The following is a 23640-nucleotide window of genomic DNA, read 5'->3' on the forward strand; positions in this document are numbered from 1 at the left end:
AGTTAAGTGAGGCAGGGTGCTGGATCAGGGCAGGGATGCAGTCCACAGGGAGCCTTTGTTCCTAGGTTAAATAGATTGGTTAGAAATAGGTCTAAGTAGAGCCTCCAGTACAGAGACTGCTGACAAGTAAGCAATCTGGTTTTCTGAGGAAGTCTAAAGAGATGTTAATGCAAGAAAGCGCAGGTGATGACACTGTTAAGTGACCAAAGTCTGACCAAAATGATTTCTACCTCATTATTTGATGCACCTAGGCTTTCCTGGGCTTGAGCTCCCCAAGATGACCCATCCTTCTGCTAGGGCCCAGGTCAGATGACCCCATTTTGTCATTTCCCCAGGCTTGACCACTATGCCATCATCAAGTTCCCCTTGACCACTGAGTCTGCCATGAAGAAGATAGAAGACAACAACAACGACACACTTGTGTCCATTGTGGATGTCAAAGCCAATAAGCACCAGATCAAACAGGCTGTGAAGAAGTTCTATGACATTGATATGGCCAAGGTCAACACCCTGATCATGCCTGATGGAGAGAAGAAAGCATATGTTCGACTGGCTCTTGATTATGATGCTTTGGACATTGCCAACAAAATTGGGATCATCTAAACCGAGTCCAGCTGGCTAATTCTAAATATATATATCTTCTCACCTTAAAAAAATGCAAGAAAGCTGCTTAGATCAAAAAAACACTGAAAATTCTCCAGGGGAACTGCTTGTGTTAATAACATGAGTGGAGTAGATATGCCACACCCACAGAACACCCATATCTTCAGCAGCCTGCAAGGTAACTAATAGTCTCTTTTCTAGGTGCACAAGAATCTTTTAAATTCCTAATGATTTTTAGATTCTGATCCAAGAAACAAGTTAGTAAACCAGTTGGTGACTGGAAAAGAAAGCTAAATTAAAGCTACAAGCGAGGGAGAAGGAAAATCTTTTCTTTGCCAGGAGAAAAAAGGCTCTCTCTAGGGGGCACTTGTAACCACATAAATATGTTACAGACTTCTAGAGCAGGAAGGATTTTGGTTATCACTTGGGATGACAGTTGCTGTTAATAGATAAGGAACTTAGGCCATGAATAATTATTTTACCCAATCCCATCTAGTGAGCAAAGTGAAGACTAAAGAACATTTCTTTGCTTGTGTCTAGAACTCTTTAATTTGGAAATCTCTAATGAAGCAGAATGCCTAATAAAAGTTAATTAGGAACAGGTACTGTTGAGACGTCTCTAAACCCCTAGAGCGGATGCATCCCTTTCACTCGCCTAGTTACTAGAATGTAACTAAAATGCCGTCTGATTTGAACAGACGAATGTATTCTTGTATGTTAGGAAGATGAGCTTTTGGATATGGAAACCTCACACTCTCAAGGAAAGAACTTCAAGTTAATCCAAAGTTAAGTCAACCAGTCAAGAAATATAACTATGGAAAATCATTAATGTGATCTGATGTTAATTTAGAATTACAATTTTTTTTTGAAAAGCAACAAAAAAGGTTTTGGAGGTATAGCTGTTAACACTTTGTAACCAAAAGTAACTATAAAAAGTAAGAATACCAAGAGAACAGGTCTTTTTTCGCCACATTTCTAACAAATGAATGGCCATCAGTAAAGATATTCTGCAGAACCTATTCAAGAAAGACTACGGGTGGTGGATAACCAAATGACATCTCCTTATAAAGTCAGTGTCTTGTCATGAGATGGGTCCTGGGGCATGAAATGCAAATTGCTAGCAAAACTCTATTAAGAAAACCCTTGCCATGCTTTGGGAACACATAGATAAAATACAGGCTAAGTGTTGATTATCAACATGGGAACCAAAAGAGCAGGTCACAGAAGAAAGACAGCAGATTTAGGCAGATTCCCAGCTCTATCCCAAATGTGAGGTACTGACATCAAGCCTCAGAAGTCATTGCTTTTTTCCCTCCCCCTCACTCCATCACACATACAGACACTTTTTCCTTTTAAATCTCCTAGCTGCAAATGTTACTTACTGAAGTCTATTTTACCCCTTTTACACCCACAAACTCAGTCTCAGGTTGCACATTTTGTGATATCATCATTGATGAAAGACTCTAATGACATTAGAAAACCCTGAAATAACACAGCTGATATATACCTGGCAGGTAATTACTTAAAACACCAGATATGGATGTCTAACCTATTCTTAAAAATATGAGCAGACAGAGAGCAGTTCACCCCTCTGCTACTTCTTCCCTCTTCTCTCTCAACAACTGTGTTAATTCACTTGAGTGTTTCGGAGAAGAAAGAAAAAGTTATTACATGCCAGGTTATAATCTGGCCTTTCTTGCACAGCTTCTCTTTGCAGTCCCAAATCTGCCATCAGCAGCTTCAAGGCAACAGAAAAGCATGCTTACTGTTATTTAATATTAGGCTGAATTCTTGATGAAGAGCAGCTTTATTGAATTATTTTTTGAATAAGTATTTCTTGAGGTATTCTACTACGTATTGGGTAGAGTGATAGAATAAACCAGAAACATTTTTCCACAAGTCATTACAAGAGATTTAAACTGTAGTAACAAGGTGATTGAGAATAAAAGAAAGATTTTAGGGGAAACAGCATATACAAACGCTGCAGCACAAAAATAAGTACTAAAGTCTTTTCTTACAAACTGTAGAGCATAAACAAGCTGCCTACTAATGCCTGATCAAAGTGGAGGCTATGATGATTTTGGTTGTAGTGTTTTAAACTTTCACGTAGGAGAGAAAGATATTTATGGATTCACTAATTGGTTTGCGGTCAAATAATTCTACTGAGGAAAAAAGTATTCTTGAAAGAAAATTGAGACATAACATGGATAATGCAAAGTCTATATTTAATCTTGGCCAATTCCATTGTCTTGTATTTTGTGTAGATGTCAAACATATCAGTGAGAAGAAAATGGTTCACAAATGCAACCCAGGGAATTGCCCTACTTTTCCTACTTGCCCAGTCTCCAACACAATAGATCTTTATTCTGCTCTCATTTTCTGTAATGTCTTCTTGTTAGAAAGAGTCAAAAGAATAAATGGATAGAAAATTCATCTCATAATTAAGTTCTTCCTTCCTAAAATATTTTAGTTATGGGAATTGTTATGCAACTACATAAGGGCAGTATATTTGGTTTTTTCAGAAATTAAGGAAGTTGAGTAGGACTGGGTTATGTGGAAAGAAAAAATAAAAATGTCCCGAGAAAATTAATAAATAGTTCAAAATAAATTAAGCAGAGTTTCCCAAGAACAAGTTAATTCAAAACTATTCAAGACTATTTAAGAGATCCTGAAAGTGATCAAAGTTCTTTTTGTTTTTCTAGGAGTCCTGGCTTGGAGATAGAAGTTGATGGATTCTTAGGATACATCTTAATTTCTTACAACATCTAATATTGTTGAAATATTTTTGTATGAACTATCACAGCTCATATCTCAAAAAGCACTTTTATTATTTATTGGTTGGTAAGGTACTATACCCTAACAGACATTTAATTCTTATCCTCCTCTCTCGAAAAGGGTTCATTGAAACCCTGATGTATTACACATTGATTATAGCATTTTGCTGTAGCTTTAAGGCAAAAGGAAAGAAAAGCCTTTTTCTAATCAGGCATGGCAGCCATGAAATCCTATGTGCAAACCGAATATCAAACAAACATTCATTTTACTGTCCAAAATGCATTATCTGGAAGATTGAATAAATAAAGTAATTTTTTATTTGTTATGGTCCCAATTAATAAAATGAAAAATCTAATGGAATAAATATAAGATCATCCATTTTTACACATCTGGAAACAGATGAATAATCCACTTGAAGTTTGAGGAAAAATGAAGAATAATCTTTAAAAAGTAATGAATCAGTCCCTTTAACACTGCTTATTGGAACTGAAAATATCAAAGCATTTCTAATTTGTGCTAAGCAAATCCTATACCAAAGAACCTATAGAAAGTACATATAATACTATCAGTTGAGGATTTTGTTTTGATAACTTTAAGAAGGAAAAGAAGACCAAATAAGTACTTTTTACTTGGGCCAGAATGTGTTAAATAGCTCGATTTCATCATTCCACAATATAAACATATATCAAAACATTATATTGTACCCCATAAATATATAATGTATACCATTATTATTTGGCAATTCAAAATGTTTTCATTTACCCCAGCCTAACCTTGACAGATGCAAACCAGGGAAATAAGTGGTGTTCAGCGAGCACATACTCTCAGTTTTTTGTGGAAATGTTCGTTCTAACAGCCTTGAGCTACTGCTGTTGCGAGATTATGGTCAGTAATGATGACCAGTCTCTGGAAAATTCACTGATAGATTAAGTCATTGGGTTGTCATGGATTTGCATTGAAATTCCAAGCAAAGTCTTTCTGATTTAGTCAGAATCTTGTTCTACTTGACTGCGACTAGATTTCCCAATTGTGTCTGTCAATCAAAATTAAAAAGGAGAAATGTAATAACTTTAATTTCTTTCTAAATCTAGAGCCAGGACAAAACTTCTAAGTCGTTATTAACTAGTACTCTACCAAGAATACAGCTCTCAATTAGTCAATTCAGCTTTTCTTAATTATTCCCTGTGTCAAAAAATAGCCTGCCTGCCACTCATAAAGTCATTAGCTAGAGAGAAAAGTGGATTCAATTTTGATTGAGAGTAGAAGAGATGGTAGAGTATTTATGAAAGAATCTTGAAAAGTAACTTTTTAAGTAGAAAAAAATAAAAACTCTATGTTGCTGTCCTCTCTGTTTATAGTTTTCCTCTAAAACCATAGCTGTTTCAAGATGTAGCCTCAAATTCCTAGATTAGATATGTACAAATAATTTTTCCTCTGAGAGAAAATGAGACATTTTACTTTGTCATGTTACTTTGGTTTACTTGATTGGACCTGTAATAATTTTAAATCAAGCTAAACTATTTTTTTTCTAACAAAGTGGTAATAAAAAGCATTTATGCAGCCTCAGAAACATAAAAAAGAAAGAACTATTCATCATTTTCCGTCAAATTAAACCTAATTACACTTAAAATTGCTTTGCCTTTCTACATCTTTCAACATTTACAAGCCATATGATCTTCTCAGAATCTCATCCTTTAGTTAGTAAATTATGTTGGAATTTTTAAAACAATTTTATAAGTATGCATACTTTGGAAACAGCACCACTTGTAACGAATCTTTGAATTTTGATGAGTTGGGGGATAGGTGGGAATACAAGTCAATCATTCTGGTTTCCTGGAGTTTAAAATTCTCTCCATTGTAAAAACAATGCAAACCAAAGAGAGATTCTTCACCATTTTTGAAGGCAATTTTGGGATTTGAGACAGGGAAGGAAAAATAATTCAATGAGCCATTTGTAGCACATTAATACTAATTCTGAAATGCTGTTTGTGGCTTAAAAGGGATGACAAATCACAATGAATTTAGGAAAATCTATGACAATAGTATTACTATGTTAATAATCACTTCTCACTGCTCTCTAGCTCTCTGAAGGCAACTTTCCCCCCTAGTTTCATTCCCCTTCTCCTACCTTTTACTTATGCTTCCTTCTCAATTACTTTTAACTTTAAAGAGAATTTAATCTTTAGCTATAATTAAAATAAGACTGGCAATCCCTCAGATGGTTCCTTAAAGTGTGCTTACACGTTTAACAATGGTCACTTTGTGGGCTATGCTGCCCTCTGATCGTTAAGCTTGAAGCCATCGTATTCCCTTGTCCCACTCTTCTTCACACTCCAAAGGTCCCCAAAGAACCACCTTCTGAAGTGAAGAGCAGTGGTCCCATTAATTTGTCATAAAACTAAAATGATACATGTGTTTAATAACACTGAATGTGAGCCATAAAAATCTTATTGGGATAGTTCTTGGAATTGTGTGTGGGTCAGAGAAATCAGAGGAAATGTGCCAAGTCGAGAGGTGAAGATGAAAGGTGAAGAGTTCATTTTGTAAATGTATAAAATTCTCAAAGTCACCAGAGGAGAAATAAAGTTACTACATAGGCCATCATGTGAACCTGAACTAATGTTATTCCATCATGGAGGATGACAGCAGTTCATATTATTATTCCAATATATCCATTAGTTTCTTACAAGGACATTAAGTAGACGGATTCAACAGTTACTTTTGCTAGATAAAGTTAGGGCAAAGGTATGAAAGACAGTTGAAAAGTTATATTCTTTTCAATATCCAAGCAGATGAATTAGGTGATTGCCAGTAATGTCAAGCATTTTTTTAAACAGAGTAGGAAAAAAACAAAAAGAAACACCAGTAATGACATGGTAAATATTATTAAACCTCACATAAATTTGTTTTGCCATAAATATCAAGTGGCAGTGGTTGCAGAATTGTAGATGTAATCGGAAATGTTTAATTTCGCTATTATTTGACCAATCACATAGATTACTTTGTCTATACTAAGAAAACGTTTTATAAGACTGTTTCTTATATCAACAGATAAAAGTCATCAAGGGAAAAGTTCAATATTTTCCAATTTTAACTATTTGTTATAATGAGAAATAATGGGAGTGGGAGCTGAGTTTAGTTACATATATCAGTACATTTAGTTGAAGCACAAATTAAGTTTTTGAAAAAAATGAAACTGATAAATGCTTTCCTCCCCCTCATCTCAATATATATTAACTCTCCTAAATCAAATTGGTTAAGACACACAGTATTTTTTCTTCTTTTTAAGTGAATTATTAGGAGATCCATTCAAGAATTATCAAGAATTATCAGACACAAATATGTAATAATGAGCATGTGGATAAACAAAATATATACAGCATGAGAGATTATTCTTCTGACCCCTAGGACTTTGTACTTTAAAATTATTATCAAAATTGAAATGATTTCTATTTGTAAAGTTACAGGTATGCCTGACTTCAGGGACCAAAAGGTACAAGAAGTTTTCATTAAATGTGGTCCAAATAATACATGTATCCACCATTACCTGTAGTGTTTTTGAAAAATGAAGATTCCCCAGACGTGCTTATTCAGATCTTAGCATGTGACTAAGAATCTTCAATTTTCAGAATCTGACCATGTCATCCTTCTTATCCCTGAAATTGTATGACCACTGCAGAACCAAGTCCAGGATATTATGAGATGTCTTTGCAGCTTAAAGGAACTCTAAGATGGTACAGGACACTTCACATTTATCTGAGAATTTAGGACAAAAGTCACAACCTCAAGTGCCTAGAGAGGCCAGACAGTAACTCTGAATTGGAATAGAGAGAAATAAGATATTGCAGACAAGAGAGAGCCTTCCTTGTCTAAAGGTAGTGGTAGCCACTCACTTCCACTTATTACTCTCCCACAGAAATGTAGACTACTTTGTGAGATATTCTGAGATTTTGTTTTCATTTTTCTTTTTTTTTAAGATGGTAGAGATACTGATGTTTATGTGAAATGTCCTGATTTTTAAATGTTGATAACCAGTTTAAAATATTTTAAATGTGCAATCAACCAGTATGCAGTCAAACAAAACATATGTATGGTCAGGCTCTGACTCAAGATCAATTTGCAACATCTGATTTTGGTAAACTATACTAAAAATATTATAGACTATTCTACTCTGCCTATATATGCATACATATGTGTTTGGGTGTATATATGTGTATGTCCGTATATGTGTGTGTGTGTATAATTTCCTCTCTTCTATGTTTACATTTATATGGCACTGATAGAGAAGTTACCTTCTCTATACTAGCAATGCTAGGTATAGGTATTTTGAAAGGGATAAATATGTTTCATTTTACCTATCTATTAAAAAATTACACTCTAAACAGAGAGGCAAATTAACACAGGTTGAATGGCAACAAATAAGACTGACACTCTGTGACAGTGGCTAAATTAACCAAGAATTAGAGAGGGGAGATGGATTAGCATGGGATAGGAAAATTAAACAAGAATTCCTATTACAGGTAGGATTTAAATTGGGCCATGTGTGGGGAAAATTGGATATCCATAAGCAGAAGAATGAACCTAGATCACTATGTTAAAAAATCAACTCTAAATGAATTAAAGAGTTAAACATAGGGCCTGAAACTATAAGACTATTTTAAGGACACATAGGGAAAAACAGTCTAGGATATTGGTCTAAGCAACTATTTTATGGCTAAGACTTCAAAAGCATGGGAAACAAAAACAAAAATAGATAAATGGGATCATATTAAACTAAAAAGTTTTTACAAAACAAAGGAAACAATCAATAAAGTGAAGAGGCAACCTGTCAAATGGGAGAAAATATTTGCAAAATATTTATCCCCCAAGGGACTAATATGCAGAATACACAAGGAACTCAAACAACTTAACACAATCCATCAATCCTACTACTGGGTATGTATCTGAAGAAAAGGAAATCAATATATCAAAGAGATACCTGCACCCCCATGCTTATTGCTGCACTATTCCAATAGCCAAAATATGGAATCAACCTAAGTGTCCATCAATGGATGAATGGATAAAGGAAATGTATACACACACACACACACACACACACACACACACACACACTGGAATATTATTCAGCCATAAAAAGAATGAAAGCCTATCATTTGCAGCAACATGGATTGAACTGGAAAACATTATGCTAAGTGAAATAAACCAAGCACAGAAAGGCAAATATTACATGTTCTCACTCATATCTGGGAGCTAAAAATGTTAATCGCATGGAGACAGAGAGCAGATGCCAGAGGCTGGGAAGGGTGTGCATGTATAGGAGGGGGATGAAGAGAGGTAGGATAATAAATACACACATACAGTTAGATAGAAGGAATGTGTTCTAATGTTCAATAGCATAGTAGGATGACTATAGTTAACAACAATGTATTGTAGATTTCAAAACAGAAGACAGGGTTTGAAATGTTCCCAACACAAAGAAATGATAAATACTCTAAATGACGTATATCCTAAATACCCTGACTTGATCATTATACATTCTATGCATGTAAAAATATCACATAAACCTGATAAATATGTACAAATATTATATATCAATAAAAATAATGATTTAAAATATTAAGTTTAAAATCAAAGAATCTTAAATATTATTAAGAAAGACTTTAAACTGCTTAATGCCCAAAATTTTATCAGTTAACATATACATTTTAGTTATATAGGTATTTAAAAATTTAGAAGTATTAAAAACCTGAAAAAAGAAAATATTCAGGATGAGTTAGATTTAAAAGGTATGACATTAAAGAGGTTGGTGGGTACAATAGACTGAGCAAAATCAAAAAGGTGATAATAAACATAAAGTGAAATCCAAGAACAGAACCTATAAAGAATAAGCAGACAATGTTAACACATTGTTTGTTGCTTTGAGATATCATCTTATCCTTATAACAGAATTCCATGAAAAAAAAAGTAAAAACAGTATGGCAAAAGCAAATTTTCTTTTCTTATTTATAAGTATGGTTGGTTACATTTTATACTATCCAATGCTAGGTTTAGCACTACACCAAGAAAATGAGCATTGGAAGAGAAGGAGGAAAGGGAGGAAGAGAATGTAAGAAAAAGGAGGAAGTAGGGACCGAAGAAAAAAGAAAAAAAAAAAAAATAACCCACAGTGGGAAAGAGAAGTATATATAAATATGCAAAGGAATATGCAGAAAAGGAACATTGATCAATTGATCTCATTAGTGGGTGAAATTCAGAAACTAACGTGCTTAAGCATAGACAGGAGAATTTAGGTTATATAATATGAAAGAACCCTATAGTTATATAAGAATATACAGGCAATGGATCATGCTATCAAGGGAATTTAGAGACTTTCCTGGCTGGAAGACACTAATTTATTATGTGTTGATTTAAGTATAATTAAAATCAACCCAGATACCAAACAAGGGAGACGATATGTAACTTTTAGAAATCCATTTATTACCTAAGGACAGGGAGAGCAGCAAATGTGCAAATGCTCTACAGCCAGATTAAACTTCCTTTAAAAAGCTCCCACTCATCATATTACTCCCTTTTGAAAATGCTTTAAATGACTCTACATGATCCATCCAGACTTAGAAATCTGGTATTCAACATCCACAGACTGACTCTACCCTCCTGTTTCTGCCACACCTCCCACTCCTAGACACAGGCCATCTACACTCATTAGGCGGATCTCTTATTCCCTGTTCTTTAGGGTACATGGTGTCTGCCTAGACTATATGCTTAGTGATTTTTTAATGGATTTACTGATTAAACTTCAAATCATTTCAAACTCTATGGAATCTAAACTAATTCTAACATTACTCCAAAAGTATTCCACAAAATATTTGAACATTCTCTAACCCAATGGCTATATTATTCTCTTCTTCCAACTTCATCCTTAGCATGGCTTGCCAAAGTAGAACATTGGCCTCTGAAAGCTATTGACATAATCTTGGCTTTTTCACTGAGTAATAAATTATCTTCTATCATTCCTACTTCAATGCAATCATAGCAGAGTTATCTTTCAAATTACAGCCACATGGAGGCTTTGAGGCTGATGAAGAGGCTCTGCCCAGGAGCCAAGTTTGGGATCTACAAAATACTCCTCAGTTTCTGCTCTTTTAACTTAGAGAGTAGCAATGAGGCCACGTTGAATAAACCAGTAAGCTTCCTTCACGTTTTTCATAGTATTTTTCCTTTTAGTTTCAATCTCTATCTAAGGCTTGTACCCACACCTACAGCCCCTACTTCTATATATCTTTTCTCCTTTGTCTCCTACCCGTATTTATTAATGGCCCCCTTGTGAGTTTTCCTGACTGTCCAAGACGAGAGTCTGAAAGAGAAACCAAAAACCTGGAGGCAAGGAAATATAATGCCACACAAAAGCTCTGGCAGATACTGCCACCTACAGGGATTATGAGAATACCACGTTTAAGGTCATCCCCAACTCAATCTCTTAAAAGGAGAATCTCATATACAACAGAGTGGGAAATTGGGCATATTTAAACTGCATGGATAAGGAAGAAGCCAATTCCATCAAATCACAACCTTTAACTTAGCATATGGAATAATTATATATGTATGTATGTGTATGCAAATTAATCCTTAAACAGGACGAGGAAATATTAATAGGGCAGTAAGAAAGAAAATAAAACACTGATAGAGAAATATCAAGTTGTACCATTGATAATTTCTGTTGTTAGAAGAATAATTTTTAAAAAACATTGGAAAAGTCATGTATCTATGTTTGGTTCTATATGCTCCAGAAAAGTTTAAGTAAGACTATACAATGTGACAGAATATTTATCTTATAAATCTTATTATATATCTACAATCAAGGTGTCTGTAGAGTTGAAGGTTTTTTCCTATAATATCTTAAGCTAAAAATTGTATTTAGTTATTCATAATAGAAACATCCCAGAAATGAATTATGTAAACCTAGCTTTCTTAAATATAGGATGCTGGATATTTACTTGATAATTTAATACATTATGAATATATGCCATCAGATTAGAGAATAAAATGTATAAAAGCATGTTTTGATATTTGCTATGAAACAAACCTTCAAATCTATAATTTTATCAACTTCATTTGTAAGTAATTTCAAACATATAGGAAAGATGACAAAAAAATAGCACAAAAATTCCCTTACTCATATTTACCTATTACTACCATTTAATATTATTAACGTTTTTCACAATTTTTTTGTTTTCTGTGTGTAAACACAAACAAACACACATAATTACTTTTTCTGAACCATTTGATGATAAATTACATACATCATGGTGCTGTACCCCTAAATATTTGTGTATTTCCTAATAAAGATATTTTCTTACATAATCACAGTAAAATTATCAACACAACATATTATTTGACCTAATCTACAATCTGTATCTCCATTTTTGTCAGTTGACCCAGAAATATCTTTCATATCATATTTCTCCAGCACAACAGGATACCGTCTAGCAAAGCCATAATTTTTTAAAGCCCTTGAATCTGCTTTCTTGGGGTTGGGGGAGGAAGAGAATTTTTTTAGCTGCTTAGGCTAGAACTGTTACTTACCATTGTAAATATAAGGCCACTTGTTCCTTTTATTTGCATCTTCCTCTAACATATCCTGGACTCAGGAATTGGATAAATTATTTTGGAATTATGAATGCATGAGATTTAATACTCAGTATAAGAGGGAAGGAAGACCTTTTCTATGGCTACAGGGAAGATGGGTTTTTTTTGGCATGACAACTCAGGCAAATTTTTGTTTACTTGCTGATATGTTACCTATGTGCTATGGATAGGTGAGGTCTTACTACTTTATCTGCATATAACTGAATTACATCAATAGTCTAGGGACAACAAATGGCCTGATAGAACTACATTTATCAATTTCTCCAAACTGGCAAACACTTTTTGGGAAGTTGGAAGAATGATAATAGTAATGTCATGGAGACACAAATGGCAAAATTGATGATCAATAAGCATTAGGTAACCAAAAAGCTCTTTAAGTGTGCAGAAGAGGAGAAAGGGCAAAAGGTGGTACTGGCATCTATGATCATGATTCATGGAAAAAGTATTGACCACAATAGTAACTGTATGTCCAAGTAGATATTCCAACCTCCTAAAACAACTTGTAAAAATCTGTAAAATTGTTTGAAGTAATGTTTCAGACATATTAAGCCTGATACTGTGAAGAACATCTCTACGTTGTGTCAATTTCCTTAAAAGGAAAATTTCCTATGAGTTTTTTCTTCCCCCTACATTCATCAAGTGCTTTGGCAGTCCAATGTAAAGATGGGATTTTCAGTGGTTACTGAGTGGATTCAACAGTGCCAAAGGATCAAATAAGAAAGCCTATAAAAGGACAGTAAAGAAAATTTCAAATGACTAGGAACTCAAATAACTAAAATTTCTATTAGCTGATCTTTTTCTAACCTGTATTTTATTTTTTTTCTAGGCTACTTTTATTTTTTAAAAAAGAAAGAAAACAAATTTCAGTTGGACTATGTCACAACATATTTATATGTTAATTATACTATATTCTGTCTACTTTCTTACATCCATGCAATAGTTATCAGTGACAGAATGGAATTCTAGGGTCCCACAGCAAAAACAATGTCAAAATGTTTGCTCAGATAATAAATACATAAATGGTATAATTTCAATTACAATCATTTCCAATAATGAAAATATTTTAGTGATTGTGCTTAACCATTAATTAAATAAAATAGCATCTATCACAGTATTTTAGATAACTAGATTCCATTATATTCACTAATCTTTTGGATAAGATTTCTTACTGGCAAATACCAAACAGAGTATGCCCTTTAGTTGATTTAGATCATAGATTATTATAACAGAAAAATATGTCATAGGACATGTTAACAGAGAGGAAAAAAAAGGTATTTCCCTGGGCAAATAAATTGGACTGCTTATCTGCTAATATAAATTAAGCCAACATGATTTTAATGGGATTTTGCAGTGTTCTATATGGCCTAGCAAACTACTACCCTCCACACATGGGATTTAGTTTCCCCAGGCTCATTTGATCATGGAACACTAGTTCTTGGAGAGTAGATTACATTTCCTAAAGCTAGTGTTTTTTGGATGACAGAGAAAATTGATCTAACGTAAGGGTGGATTACGCACTTTCTTCAAATCATCATATATACTAATAATACCTGGAGCCCAATCTTTCACAATGCCATTACTGATGTTAGTAACAGAATTCTAGGTAGGAACCATAAATGAGATGTCCTAAAGAGATGTTAGAAAGAAAATGCATCCAGATCAGATTTCTTGAAACTTACTCTATTAGCATTTTCCCAAATTATTCTAATTTTTGGATTCATATATCAAAACTCCATATAGGTAGCAACAGAAATGACGCCTACAATTTCTTAAAAAATTCCCTTATCTAACAGTTAAAATTCATGCTAGACAGACAGATAACCAGTCTGCAAAATATATAGGGTATTACTAAACTGAATAAAGCCTTTGGTATGGAAAAATCATTAGGTTATGTATGTATGTATAGCTATAATTATATATTTAATATGTTACGGTATATTGATGTTATAAAAAGAATATCATTACTATATAATTGAGGTTTTATATTATTATATGATTACGTGTTGTGTTTGACAGCTTCTCCCAATAGAGTCAGCCCTATAGCAGCTTTTGGTAAAACTTCAATGATCCCTTACACTGCAAAATGTTTCTCATACATTCCTATGGAACTTACTGTTTTCTTAATTTTACTTTTGGAGATCAGGCTCAAAATATAACTACCAAAGAAAGATGCACAGTGTCTTAAATTCACACTAGGTTTGAAAAAAAAGGACTGGATTAGATTCTTTCTTAAATCAATTTTTATTAATCCTTCCATCAAGAAGTGAATTGACTATCATTTTTATTTTTATGTTAGAGATAGGGTTCCACTATGTTGTCCAGGCTGGGGTACAGTGGCTATTCACAGGTGCAATCATAGATAGCTCACTGCAGCCTCGAACTCCTGGCCTCAAGTGATACGCCTGCCTCAGCCTTCCAGGAGCTGGGATTACAGGATGTGCCACTGCACCTAGTTCAAAACATATTTTTGATTCCATAATTGTGATGAGAGCCTGCTTGTCTCTCTTAAATAATCTCCAATGTGATGAGACTGAAATCTGACCTTATTTTCAGGTAAATCTTTGGGAAGTGGCGGTGGGGGGGGGCTTGCATTTTAATAAGCTTTCAGTAACAAAATGAATATCTAGCTAGCTAGCAATTTTTCCATTGGAACAGGTGAAAGGGGTAGATACTGTCTTCCATCAAATCAAAGTATAAAAAGATTTTCAGTCATCTGGGGGATAAGCTTACATTTAGGAAAAAAAAAATCAAAGAGAAAAAAAATATTCTATTCTTCACTAAAAGAATTTTGAAATACCAAGCCTGCCTAGCCTTGGTCCCATCAAAAGCACAACAGTACCCTTTTAAAAATATCTTTCTTTCTGACAACTTTTAATTTGATGTTACAAGTCTTTAAGTTACAATGTTTAAAATGGAGGTACTTTCAATTTGCTAGAAGTTCAACTTTCAAATTCTGTAACAGCATTATGTCTTGATATCTACTTAAAGTTTAGTGTTAGGGAGAGCAAAGATGTGAGGAGGAGGACAACATATACAAATACAAAATAAAAGAGTTTACACTATCCAGTTAACACAGAGAATATTCTCTTGTAAAATAAAATAAATTGGGGGAATTATATACCGTGTCCTAAATATTTTAACAGAGTAAGTCATCCACTTTCCATTATAGCTTTCTAAATGATTATTTTTCTGTCGCTCAATGATGCCATGAAAATAAATGAGAAGAGATCCTGTCAACAATTACACTTTCAATTAAAACTTAAAATATTGATCAGACCAATGTCTACTTGTAAGAAAGTAGTAGGTATTGTAATATTTACTTCTAGTTGGCATTGTAATAAAGTTTTCTGGTTCATTCTGTATTATACTTTTTTCCCATTATTAGTTATTTTTTCTCATATGTACTTTGCTTTATTCCATTTCTTAGTATCATGAATCAATTAGAACAGATTATTTCTCATCCCTTATACTCCTCACACTTCATTTCCTTGTCTTCCTTTTTCCCCATTGAGACTGCATCCAATACTCCATTATGAATCTTTTTCTTTTCTGCCAATATCTTATCATGAGATTATTTCTCCAAAAATGCCATCATCTCTGCAAATACAATTTTATTTTCTCCAAGCTGTCAAGAAGTTCAGACATTTTAAGATTAAATATAGAATGTCTTCCTTCTAAAATTACACTTCAGAATTACTTAGCATGTTGGATTTAGAGAAAGTAAGTTCATTTGATTGTGCCTAGGAATATTTGGTGGGGGGATAATATATCTTTAACTTAAAGAAATGAAACAAATTAGTGGTCAAAGGCAACTTTTTCTGTAATATGTCTTGTGAAAAGTGTGTGTGTGGAGGGAAAACTAGAATATACTGAAAAAAATATACAGGATATGTCGAACTTTAGTCAGCATTGTAAGAAGATCTGTGCAAACTGTAAGTTGATTCCATTGCCTGGACTGGAGGGAAAGAACTGAAAAAACTTACATTTGTTCAATCAGTTCATACGTCCTCTTACTAGTGCTGGGTAGCCTTCCCACTGCTCTATATGCAAACCCCATCTAGTATGCTGATGTGAGTTATTTTACTCTTCAGGGCTCTCTCTAATGTCAAGCACATAGCACAGGGCCCGATACAGTATGGAATGAATGAATATACTACTGAATGAAAGTATGTGAGAAATAAATCTAATTTTGCTATTTGTGTGAACCCAAATCCTAACACCAACAGATTATCAAGTAGAAAAAAAAAAAAGGGAATAAGGAAAAGTTACTGCTTATATCTTGATTTTGATTTTTCTTCTATGCTTTTGCACATAGGTTAAAAAACAGTTTATATAAACAGAATTTTTATATTCGGGCTAAAAACCAATATATACAAACACATTTCTCTTTGAATAACCCTCTTTTGCTAATGCACCTTACTTTCCTTGTGTTTTTACGTTTTTATAGAATTTCTTGAAATTCTGTATCCCCATATTCAGGTACAGCCTTTTACCAGCCTTTGAATTTATTCCTCTTTATAATTAATTTAGCATCTATGCTCTCTAATATTAATTTTCACTTCATTACTTCACATTGTAAACTTTTCAAATAATTTTAGATCCCACATAAATACTGCCCTAAGAATTTGTTAGTTCCATCTCATTTTGCTTCTTGTATGACAGCACAGATGCTCTCTGTTTGATGGGTACCTTATAAATATTTGGACATTTCAGATGAATGATAAAAGAACCCTCTCACATCTGGGATCCTCTGGAGGTCAGAGTTTCAGCAAGAATTGCAGTTATGCAAATTTCTATTTGTTAAGATTGTAATAATTGCAAGTAACTAGAAGGAATTAGAGTGCTGATATATTCTTTTAAGTAAGTGCCTTAGAAGATTCCCAGGAAAAGCTAATTGCAAACACCATCTAGGGGAGAAGTTATATGTCTTACTTTTATCTGCATTCTCCATAGCACCTACTTATATGGCTTGTAAGCAATATTAAATGTCAATGTTTACTGAAAAAATAAATGACTAATAATTAATACAAAAGAATTTGCAAATTTTTTAATGAATAGTTGATTCCCTCTAGCCACACTCCCACCGGGTACCTGGCTGGCAAAGTAGAAACATCCAAATACCTTTTTATAATATCTCTGGATAATTGAAAATCCAAATAACTGCACTCAAAAATAAATATTTTAGTGCATTCTATATGCATTAATAGGATCTACTTCTGGACAGTTGCATCCAAAAAAAGAGCTAAAAAGGGCAATGGAACAACAAACACAGTATCTGGAAAAGAGGTGATTCTTTGAGCTGTTAGTAAAATTAGTGCTGTTAAATAAATTGATTGTAAAGTCACAGATGGAAAAAAGAAAACTCTACCCTATATTGTCAACACCATCCTACTCATACAAACTTTTCTAATCCACTTCTAAAATTAGGGGGCGGGGAGCTATTTAATTAAGTTAAGCTTTACCACAGTTAAAGGAAGTTTCTTACATGAAAGAAACTTTAACCACAGGCTCTCTTATTTCAGAAAAAGCAAATACAACACAGTTTAAACTAATCCCATGGTGTCTTTTAAAGCAATGAAAGTTTTAAGGCTTTATTGTTGAAGCCTGTGTTACAGTGATGTATGCATGCTGCTTGTCTTCTGTAAAAGAAATCCTAGCTTATAAACAGAGTCAGACGTGAAACAGATCCTGGGTTGAAGTGGGACATCACTGAGTTAAAAATATTTCCAACTGTGTAGAGTTCTACAGGTTCTCCAGTCTTATAATTTGGGAGAATGATGCTCACTAACTTTCAGATGCCTCTATTCTCACATTCATTTTAGTAATGTTTTTAAATAAGTAGATACATGTTTAATGATCAAAAGCAGTACTGATAATATATTAACAAAATCTGTGAGTACTAAATAAATACATTTTTTAAAAAGTGGCAAGTTTGGAACCCAGACAGTTATAGAGAATGTTGGGGTAACATTAGTGTGATCTCCAGAGGCAGAGAGCTCCACCATTTATTGACTGTATCTGTAGTCCCCAAGCCCTGGGCAGTAGACTGGTCTTCCATTAAACTTCCATTAAACTGGTCTCTGGTGCCAAAAAGGTTGGAGACCACTGGACTACATGGTCTAGCAAGTTACTTAACCTCTGTTTGTCTCAGTTTCTTCATTTATAAATCTAACACTAATAATAGCTCTTAAGTCATGAAATCGTATTGGAGTACATTTTTTACTCAAGCAGAGCACTTGGTACATTGCTCAATAAATGTTAGCTTGTATTAGTACTACTACACAAATACATGACGGACAAGAAACTAAAGTCCAGTTTTACCAATAGACAGATTGCTCATGTAACCATTCTCATCACCATTTGAGTTTAGTTGATTTTCTTTTCCTGAACACATGTCCAGTACTAGACATATACCTGCTTATCCAGAGAGCCAATCAGCTTTCTTATTGGCCAAGGTCTAAGTGTTGGCATATTCCTCTCTTTCTCTTTGACTGTCACATGATTTGGAATTGCAATCAGAAAGTGTTCCTGAGGCTAATGTTCACACTGTCGAAAGACAGAATGATAAAAAGTTTAATAAGATTCTCAGTAGTAATGTGTTGTCATTTGGCATGATTAAATATCAGCCATTTCAAAGCTTGAACTGTAATTACTGTCTAAGGATTCACCTGAGTCCCAAGGAATATGGTGATCCGAGGTCTGCAGAGGGCACTTACCTAGAGAAACCTTGACAACATCTACCTTTCTTTTAGTACGGATGTGCCAAGGGAGGGTTAAAGATACAGTGTGTACAATCATTGCTGGGTTGAAATTTGCTAAGTTCATATTAACACCATGTTTTCCCTAAGACCACTGCATTAAGTAGTGAGAATACAGGTCTCTCAGTGATGCACACGTTTTGTCTGCAACAGCAGAGAAGAAAAGTAGAAAGTCATTGCTACAGAAGAGGTTGTTTATTGTTTGTAAAGCAGAACCTTAAAGACAGATTGCTAGAGACATCAATGCCATGAACGTAAATCAGCATCATTCACTTTATGGAATCCATTTTACATGGAGCCACCTGCTTGTGAAAGGAATGAAGAGAGAACTCTAGAAATGGCTAAGCAAAAAAGACAAAGGGTGGGGCCTTTTGTTAAAGAGTTTTACCACTGAAGAAAGGGCTGGACAAGAAGTGGAGGTATATCTACACCAAACAGTCACCACTACTGAGAAATAACTCAGAAAACCAATCTGTACAAGTGGCAAATCAGCATGAATGTTTGTATACACAGAGAAGCAAATGACATGGGATACCACCATCTACAATAGTGGTACCAAAATAAGCTCATTTTAAAGTGTTTATTATGTTTCTATTCAGAGGTTTTATAATGCTTCTGTTATTATTATTATTATTCCCCAGGTCCTAGGGAAGATTGATCTAAAGATTACAAGACACTCTGTATTGGTCACATACCATATAGTAGAACAAAAATAATGCCATCTTTTGACCAGGCTGGTGTAAAGGTATGGCAAGCTGTACTTGGGAAACTATGCAAGTTACAACTGCAGTTAGAAAGTCTCCTTCAGTAAATGGTCCTGATTTCTGATGATCAGGCTAGGGAGAGGGGTTCCAGTGTCCTACCTGCCAGGAAGAAACAAAATGAGAAGTATAAAGCTCACCATAGGTACTTCCAGGCCTCCTCCCTGGATGGGGATGAAGTCTTAAACACTTGTCAGTGGGATCCTAGAACATGCGGTACAAAGTCACTGTTTTCTGAAATGGAGATTGGCCCTGAATGAAGTAATTTGTTTATATCCTAGACCTCTGTAAAATCTAGATATGTAGTTAAATAATAAGTATAAATTCTCATTGTGCAGACAAATTTTCTGATTTTGTCAAAGCTCCAAGAAAAAAACATGGCAGTGCTGCCATGGTCCTTGTATTTCCTAGGCCTTTCTTCAACTCACTAATCTAGACATAAACTTGTTACATTCTTTGAAGTCTACCAAGGTATAAAATAATAGCTTAATGAGGATAAAGAAGGAAAATAATTCGACAAAGGGTCTAGGATAATAATGCATCAATTGATCCAAAGACATTTTCAACTTATTTCAAATAATCCAACTTCTGTGAATGTTCATCTTTTTCTAAAATTCCACAAATTCTAAGCATCTTAATGTTTATCATTTCTAATTAGACATGTAAAACATTGAGTTTGCTCTTTCTTCCACAATGGCTACTCTTCCTATTTTATTTCTTTTTCTATCCAGTATTGGCATCCATTTTAGTTTCTCAAATTAAAGATATAAGAATCCTCTACAATTGGTTCTCTTTACCCTTCACAACTGCTATAATCTAATCCTATTAATTCTACCTAAGTATACCCTTCCTCTTTCAGACTCACCAACAATGCCCTTGTCAGGCCCATTTTCTCTCAAGTCCTGATGCTAACCTGACTCTAACTCATTACTTTGACACCATCGCCCCATCACCATCACCATCTGTATTCTGTCTTCTCCACATGGCTACCGGAGCTGTTTTCCAAATAAATGCCTTAGGCTACAAATCACTCAATCACAGACTTCTCATTATGACACGAACCTTCTTCACTATCTCCCCTAGTAACCCAGGCCTAACGACTTGGTCTATGTCTGCTTTGTCCTATATGGTAGCTATTAATATCAGCCCCATGTAGTTATCTACATTTAAATTTAACTGAAATTAGATAAAATTAAAAATTCAGTTCCTCAGCCATACTAGCCCCATGTTTCAAGTGTTCAACAGCCATTGTGGTTAGTGGCTTCCACGATGGACAGTGCAGATGTAGACATTTCAGTTCTAGTAGATACTGCTGGCTCATGTAGACATTCTACTGGTGACACTGAAATTCTACTCTTGGAGTGGCCTTGAATACAGAACCACTCAAGGACTCTACCCTTGCAGATGTTGTATCCTTTATTTGGCCTGCCATTCTACACCTAGGATATTTTCCTAATCCTCATGACCCATTTTCAATGTGATCATGTAAGTGAAGCCATACAGGCTCCCTCAGATGATTCATTCTAATGCTTGTTGGCTCCCACAACACTTTGTTTATACTGCTTTGTTAAAACTTACTATGTTGTACTCTTTCTCCTTACCCAGCTAGCTTTTCCACTAACAAGGTATTTGGGCATAGAGATTTTGCCTTCTTTATACAGCTCAGTACCCAGCTCATAAAAATGTTAAATGTTGATTGGGTCCTGTGCATTTATCTTTGGTGACTAGTTTGCTTAAAAAAAGCAGTAGCCTTACCTCAAGAAAAGACTTGGGCCCTCAAGACCAACCTTTTGTCATTATCACTTGCTACTATTCTCAGTCTATTAACTACACCATTCAACAGCCTCCACATAGCCATCTGCTTGTCAGCTGAACTACTGATGCCAAATGGAAATAGGATTCACAATTCAAACCATCCATTGAGTTTAAATTGGGTCTATAACTTGCACCCTTTCCATTTCTTAATATTTTTTCTTCTATTAGTGAATTTCTCCATTACTCCTGGGGAACATTGGTAATTTTCTTCTAAGTAGATTCAATTACTTTAAAGAAATTATGCTTGATAACTTTGAGGAGATCTGAGCTATGCTTAAACTACAATTCAGTGAACTGACCTAGAGTTAATCATTTTTTACTAGTTCATTTATCAAAGAGACAAGCACAACAATGGATGGATTCTGGCACACAGTCTTCAAGCAAAAGCCATATTAACTAATTCCTACTAAGGAGGTTTAAACAGCACTTGCAATAAACACCGAAATTTATAAAGACAACACAGACCACATTCTTGCTGTTCTGTCTGCATTTATACATCAGAGCTAGTAAAGGACGTATTAATGCTATTTGTTTTCTACATGAAATAAAGCTCACTAGTTTGTGCAACCACTTACCTACCAATAATTTCATATTCTGCTACTTTAAATGTTTTCCTGAAGAAGAGATATATCACTGAAAAATTCTCCTATATGGACAAAATTCCAGAATGATTTATATGTCATTTTGTACATAGTTATAATTTTAACTGCAGAAAGATACCAAGATGGTAGGATAAAGAAGAATCATTTAGGAATAACATGTTAGAGACCTATTTGCATTTTGGTTTCTAATCAGCACTGTCTTTGTTTTCTGGGATTACTAAAACTGCTCTCCTTTTGCAGGCAACTGTTCCACCCCATACCACACCCACATGGAGCTCATAGGGATTGCTATGTCCTTATATGACCCTATATCCCTGGCCAGAGTTGACAGATCAAGGACTAGGCTCAAACTGGACCAAACACAGTACTTTACCTCCCTAAGCACATTTGACTGGTCCAGGAATGGCTACCTCACCTAGTCCATTTCATCTAGAGTCAAGTGTCTATCCTCATCCACATTCTGGCATAGTTGGATTTCAGACACTACCTTAAAAAGATTCAGGCTGGGCGTGGTGGCTCACGCCTGTAATCCTAGCACTCTGGGAGACTGAGGTGGGTGGATCATTTGAGCTCAGGAGTTTTAGACCAGCCTGAGCAAGAGTGAGACCCTGTCTCTACTAAAAAAAATAGAAAGAAATTAGCTGGACTACTAATATATATATATATATATATATATACATATATATATATATGTGTGTGTGTGTGTGTGTGTGTGTGTATTAATATTAGCCAGGAATGGTGGTGCATGCCTGTAGTCCCAGCTACTCGGGGGGGGGGGGGGTGAGGCAGGAGGATTGCTTGAGCCCAGGAGTTTGAGGTTGCTGTGAGCTAGGCTGACGTCATGGTACTCTAGCCCAGGCAACAGAGTGACACTCTGTCTCAGAAAAAAAAAAAAATTAGGTTCGTTTCCCGTAGGGGAAGATTTAGGCAATAAAACTTGATTGTTATCAGAAACCAAGTTTTCTATCACAAGGAAAAGTCCAGTCTGCAGTGAATCAAAATAAAGCTGACAACCTGAGAGATGCGAAGAGGGAAAACCAGATTGATTTCTGACACTGCCTGACTCCCTAGGGCTGAACATTAATACTATTCTTTCCTCAGCATGGTTATTCAAGGCTTCCTTCCATTTTGGGAGCCAAAAAAATCCCCTCCTTTGCTTAAATGGTTCAGGCTGCCTTTCTGACAGTTACAAAAAAAATTCTAACTCATATTCATTAATAGTGCACACTTAAAATGCACAGTTAAAAAGATAGTAACATTTCAGATTCTTCCAAAAAATTCAACGAAAGTGACAGAGGTTTAAAATAGGATATCAGTATGCACCAGTAATAGCATCCTTATTACCCTTCATGTTTCTTCTCTAATCATCCTGCTATATTTTCATATAGTATTTAATATGAAGAAAACAGAGAAAGGCCTCAGAGGCATCTCGTTTCTAATGTACTTATATAGAAAGGAACAATTGCAAACTAGTAAGAAGGACTCCAAAGCTTTAAAACAAATTAAAAAACAGATCAATAAATAATATAGGATAGAAACAGAAAGTAGATTAGTGGTTGCCTGGGGCTGGGTGTGAGAACTGAGAATGACTAAAAGTGGTCATGAGATTTTTTTTTTTTTTTTTTTTTTGGTTGATGAATATGGTCTAATGTTGAATTGTCACAATGGTTGTAAATACTC

At 34.7% G+C, this 23640-nt stretch overlaps 1 protein-coding gene and 1 non-coding gene across 37 annotated transcripts in view; one reads left to right on the top strand and one right to left on the bottom strand.

Moving 5' to 3' along the window:
• Positions 1-23640, bottom strand: part of NRXN1 (neurexin 1) — a 1076423-nt gene that overhangs the window by 221643 nt on the left and 831140 nt on the right. The gene's annotated exons all lie outside the window — the stretch shown is intronic.
• On the top strand, positions 177-248 carry LOC142870350 (small nucleolar RNA Z17). The gene has a single exon (XR_012918761.1). It is a non-coding gene; the product is annotated as a small nucleolar RNA Z17 (small nucleolar RNA).

The sequence above is a fragment of the Microcebus murinus genome, chromosome 3, assembly GCF_040939455.1.
Source record: "Microcebus murinus isolate Inina chromosome 3, M.murinus_Inina_mat1.0, whole genome shotgun sequence".
NCBI classification, from domain to species: Eukaryota; Metazoa; Chordata; class Mammalia; order Primates; family Cheirogaleidae; genus Microcebus; species Microcebus murinus.